Below are 6,104 nucleotides of genomic sequence, written 5' to 3'. Positions count from 1 at the left end.
GCCCCCTGCAGGCAGGCTGAGAGAGTGCATGGCACAGCTTAGCCAAAAGATAAGGCAGAATGCAGCAGCTGGGATTTAAGGCAGACCATCTGGGAGTCTGCACAATAACCCTGATGAACATGTATGCAAAAATCCTTGACAAAATATTAATAAACCAAATTCAGTGGCACATTAAAAAAAATCATACATCATGACCAAGTGAAATTTATCCCTGTAAGCAAGAATGGTTCAATATACATAAACCAATCAATGTGATACACTTCATTAACAGAATGAATGATAGAAGTCACACGATCATGTAAATAGATGCAGAAAAAGCATTTGATAAAATTCAACACCGTTTCATGATAAAAGCTCTCAAAAAATTATGTGTAGAGGGAACTTACCTCAACACAATAAATGCCATATAGTTAACTTCAGAATCAATGGTGAAAAACTGAAATCTTTTCCTCTAAGATCTGGAACAAGGCAAGGATGCCCATTCTTGCTGTTTCTATTCATCACGGTACTGAAATTAAAAAAAAATTAAAGGAGCAATTAAAAAGAAATAAAAAGAGCAAGAAAAAGAAATAAAAACACCCAAATTGGAAAGAAAGAAGTAAAATTATGTCTATTTGCAGATAATGTTATCTAATATGTAGAAAACCTTAAAGACTCTACAAAAAAACCTGTTAGAACTAATCAATGAATTCATTAAAGTTGCACTATACAAAATCAACATACAAAAATCAGTTGCATTTCTATAAGCTAACAATAAACTATCTGAAACAGAAATTAAGGAAACAAACCCATTAACAATAGGGGAATAAAATAGAATAAAACACTCAGGAATAAACTTAACCAAGGAGGTAAAAGACTTGTACACTGAAAACTATAAAACACTGATGAAAGAAATTAAAACACAGAAATAAGTGGAAATACTCTGTATTCATGGATTGAAAGAATTAATATTATTATAATTACTACTCATAATAATCCATACTTGCATAAGTGATCTGCAGATTTAATATAATCCCTGTCAAAATCTCAATGACATTTTTTACAGAAAGAGAAAAAAATCCTAAAACTCATGTGGAACAACAAAAGACTCTGAGTACCCAAGCAATTTTGAGCAAGAAGAACAAAGCTGGAGCCATCACATTTTCTGATTTCAAAACATATTACAAAGCTACCATACAAAGCTGTAATACAAAATACATTACAAAGTAATGCAAATTGTATGGCATTGGCATATAAACAGACACATAGACCAATGGAACAGAATAGAGAACCTAGAAATAAACCCATGCATATATGCCAACTGATCTTTGACAAGGATACACAATGAGGAAAGGGTAGTCTCTTTAATAAATGGTCTTGGGAAAACTGGAGGCAAAAGAATGAAATTGGAGTCTCATCTTACACTACACACAAAAGTTAACTCAAAATGGATTAAAGACTTAATTGTAAAGCTGAAACCACAAAACTCCTAGAAGAAAACATAGGAGAAAAATCTCTTGACATTGGCCTTGGAAATGAATTCTTGGATGTGACATCAAAAGCATAGGCATAGACATCAAAAGCAAAAACAGACAAGTGGGATTATATTACACTAAAAAGCTTCTGCAGAGCAAAGGAGACCATCAGAAATATAGATCAATGGAACAGGATAGAAAGCGCAGAGATAAACCCACACACCTATGGTCAAACTAATCTATAACAAAGGAGACAAGGCTATACAATGGAGAAAAGACAGTCTCTTCAATAAGTGGTGCTGGGAAAACTGGACAGCTACATGTAAAAAATGAAATTAGAACACTCCCTAACACCATACACAAAAATAAACTCAGAATGGATTCGAGACCTAAATGTAAGACTGGACACTATAAAACTCATAGAGGAAAACATAGGAAGAACACTGTGACATAAATCACAACAAGATCTTTTTTGATCCACCTTCTAGAGTAATGGAAATAAAAACAAAAATAAACAAATGGGACCTAATGAAACTTAAAAGCTAATTATTAGAGAAATGCAAATCAAAACTACAATGAGGTATCACCTCACACCAGTTAGAATGGGCATCATCAGAAAATCTACAAACAACAAATGCTGGAGAGGGTGTGGAGAAAAAGGAATGCTCTTGCACTGTTGGTGGGAATGTAAACTGATACAGCCACTATTTACAATAGCCAGGTCATGGAAGCAACCTAAATGCCCATTGACAGACGAGTGGATAAAGAAGATGTAGTACATATATACAATGGAATATTACTCAGCTATAAAAAGGAATGATATTGGGTCATTTGCAGAGACGTGGATGGATCTAGAGACTGTCATACAGAGTGAAGTAAGTCAGAAAGAGAAAAACAAATATCGTGTATTAACGCATATATGTGGAACCTCGAAAAACGGTACAGATGAACTGGTTTGCAGGGCAGAAATTGAGACACAGATGTAGAGAACAAGCGTATGGACACCAGGGGGGGGAAATGGCGGTGGGGTGGTGGTGGGATGAACTGGGAGATTGGAATTGACATATATACACTAATATGTATAAAATGGATAACTAATAAGAACCTGCTGAATGAAACAATAAATAAAATTCAAAAAAAATAATTAAAAAATTAGAAAAAAAAGAACATGGAGGGATATATTATATTCAGTGATTAGAAGACATATTTAAAAGCTATTACTATCTATCTGAAGTTATCGGTATCTACAATTTTAATGAAAATCCATTAAAAACACTAGACTTTTTAAAAGCAGATTCCAGAACTTATATGGAAATACAGAAGGTCAAGTATAGCTCAGGTGATCTTAAGGAAAAGAAAGCTAAAAAAATTGCACTACCTGATATGACAACTTACTATACTGCAATAGTGATTTAGACAGTGTGGTATTCACACATGTATAGAACAATAAACCAGCGGAACATACTGGAGACCTAAAAATGGGCTAAATTGACTCATATGTGGCCACCTGATTTATGACACAGTTTAGTGCGGGTGAGGATGGTATTTCCAATTCCGTGTCAATTGGTTATCTGTATGGGAAAATATAATCATGGTCTCCTACCTTACTTTATATTAAAAAAAATCAATTCTAGATGAATTGTATATCTAAAAATTTAAAAAAAGAAAGTTAAACAGAAGAAAGCACAGGATACTATCTTTAATACTTTTGAGTAGGCAGATTCCTTAAAAGAGCATGAAAGTGCTGACCCTGAAGGAAAATTTGACAAATTGGTAATACCAAAAATTAGATGCTCTGTTCATCAAAAGATACCAATTAAGGAATGAAAGGAAAGTGGAAGAAGATATTTACAATACATATCTCCAACAAAGGAGTAATATCTAGGCTACATAAAGAACTACTACTGATCAATAAGAAAAAGGCAGACAACCAAATAGAAATATGGTGAAAGACTTTCAAAAGGCACTTCACAAAACAGGACATGCAAGTGTCCAACAGATACATATGAATGTGCTCATATTTATTATTCATTAGGTAAATGCAGATTAAAACCACAATGCAATACAACTATATCAACTACAATGGCAAAAACAAAAAGGACAGAAAATTCTGCATGTTCTTGAGGTTGTGGAACAACTGAAACTCTCATCTACTGTTAGTGGGAATTTATTTCAGAAACTGCGGTTTTCACTGAAACTGAACATATACATACCCTACAATCCATCAATTTCACATTTAGGTAAATTCCCAACAGAAATGCTTATTTTCACAAAAGATATTTATAAGAATGTTCAGGGCTTCCCTGGTGGCGCAGTGGTTAAGAATCCACCTGCCAATGCAGGGGACATGGGTTCGATTCCTGGGCCGGGAAGATCCCACATGCCGAGGAGCAACTAAGCCCGTGTGCCACAACTACTGAGCCTGCGCTCTAGAGCCTGAGAGCTACAACTACTGAGCCCGCGTGCTGCAACTACTGAAGCCCAGGAACCTAGAGTCCATGCTCTGCAACAAGAGAAGCCACCATAATGAGAAGCCCGTGCACCACATCAAAGAGTAGCCTCCACTTGCCACAACTAGAGAAAGCCTGAGCACAGCAACGAAGACCCAATGCAGCCAAAGATAAATTAATTAATTATTTTTTTTAAAAAAAGAATGTTCAGAATAGCATTTTTTTTCATTTTTATTTTATATTGGAGTATACTTGATTTACAATGTTGTGTTAGTTTTGGGTGCACAGCAAAGTGATTTAGTTATACATATACATATAGTTACTCTTTTTTCAGATTCTTTTCCCACATAGGTTATTACAAAGTATTGAGTAGAAATCCCTGTGCTATGGAGTAGGTCTTTGTTGATTATCTATTTTTTATATAGTAGTGTATATATGTTAATCCCAAACTCCTAATTTATCCTTTCCCCTTTGGTAACCATAAGTTTTTTTTCTAAGTCTGTGAGTCTGTTTCTGTTTTGTAAATAAGTTCATTTTTTAGATTTCGCATATAAGTGAAATCATATGACATTTGTCTTTCTCGGTCTGACTTACTTCACTTAGTATAATAATCTCTAGGTACATCCATGTTGCTGCAAATGGCATTAATTCACTCTTTTTTATGGCTGATAATATTCCATTGTATATATGTACCACATCTTCTTTATCCATTCATCTGTCGATAACATTTAGGTTACTTCCATGTCTTGGCTATTGTAAATAGTGCTGCAAGGAACATTGGGGTGCATGTGTCTTTTTAAGTATGGTTTTCTCTGGATCTATGCCTAGGAGTGGGATTGCTGGGTCGTATGGTAGTTCTATTTTTAGTTTTTTAAGGAACCTCCATATTGTTCTCCATAGTGGCTGTACCAATTTACATTCCCACCAACAGTGTAGGAGGGTTCCCTTTTCTCCACACCCTCTCCAGTATTTAGTATGATTGTAGACTTTTTCATGATGGCCATTCTGACTGGTGTGAGGTGATAGCTCATTGTAGCTTTGATTTGCATTTCTCTAATAATTAGCGATGCTGAGCATCTTTTCATGTGCTTTTTGGCCAACTGTATGTCTTCTTTGGAGAAATGTCTATTTAGTTCTTCTGCCCATTTTCTGATTGGGTTGTTTGTCTTTTTGATATTGAGCTGCATGAGCTGTTTGTATATTTTGGAGATTAATCCCTTGTGGGTCACATTATTTACAAATATTTTCTCCCATTCTGTGGGGTGTGTTTTTGTTTTGCTTATGGTTTATAGCATTATTTATAATAGCCCTATAAGTGGAAATAACACTATTGTCTATCAACAATAGATTGGATAAATTGTGAAATATTCATACAATGACACAATATACTAAATAAGATAAAACCATACACATGAATGAATCTTAAAGCATATTTTTGAGTGAATTAAACTAGATACACACAAAAAAATGACACTGAGTTTATATAAAATTCAAAGTAGACAAACCTACTATGTGGTTTTAGTTGTCAGGATAGTGATTACCTTCAGTGAGGGTATGTTTATTATGTTAAAATTAATAGAACTGTATACTTATATTGGGGCACTCTACTATAAGTATGTTAGTTTTCAATAATAATATTTACATTAATTTAAATAACTTCATTAGATTCTATGAATACAAAGGAAAACTTGATTCTTCCTTGCTCAGTCTTGTTTGGAAGGCAGAACTGAATTATGGTCTGTGTGATAAGTGCCATAATAGAGGTAAGCATGGTTGGTGTATTCCATGGGACAAAAGAGGAATGACATCCAACCTGAATTGAGAATGCATATTAGGAAAGGCTTCCTGGGAGAAATGATGCCTCAGTTGATTCTTAAAAGACCATAGGAATTAACCAGGTATATCAGGGTTGTTAATTGCAGACAATAGAACCCACTTTAGCTGGTTTAAGCAGAAGGTGTTTATTAGAAGGTAACAGTTTACAGAATATCATGGACTGTCTGGGAACCAGGCTTGGCTGCTACAAAGACATACTCCATGTAGAGAAAAATATTCAATACTACCATGGGATTAATAGCAGAAACATCACTGACTAACTATTGCTTTCTGAAATCCATGATGTATAGTTCTGGAGACCTGTGCCATTGCTGTCCCAGAGCAACCAGACATTTCCACTACTGTCTTGCCAAATGATCTAAAC

This window comes from Physeter macrocephalus, chromosome 5, assembly GCF_002837175.3.
Source record: "Physeter macrocephalus isolate SW-GA chromosome 5, ASM283717v5, whole genome shotgun sequence".
NCBI lineage: Eukaryota > Metazoa > Chordata > Mammalia > Artiodactyla > Physeteridae > Physeter > Physeter macrocephalus.
The sequence above is the reverse complement of the archived record's forward strand: the minus strand, read 5'-3'. Positions refer to the sequence as shown.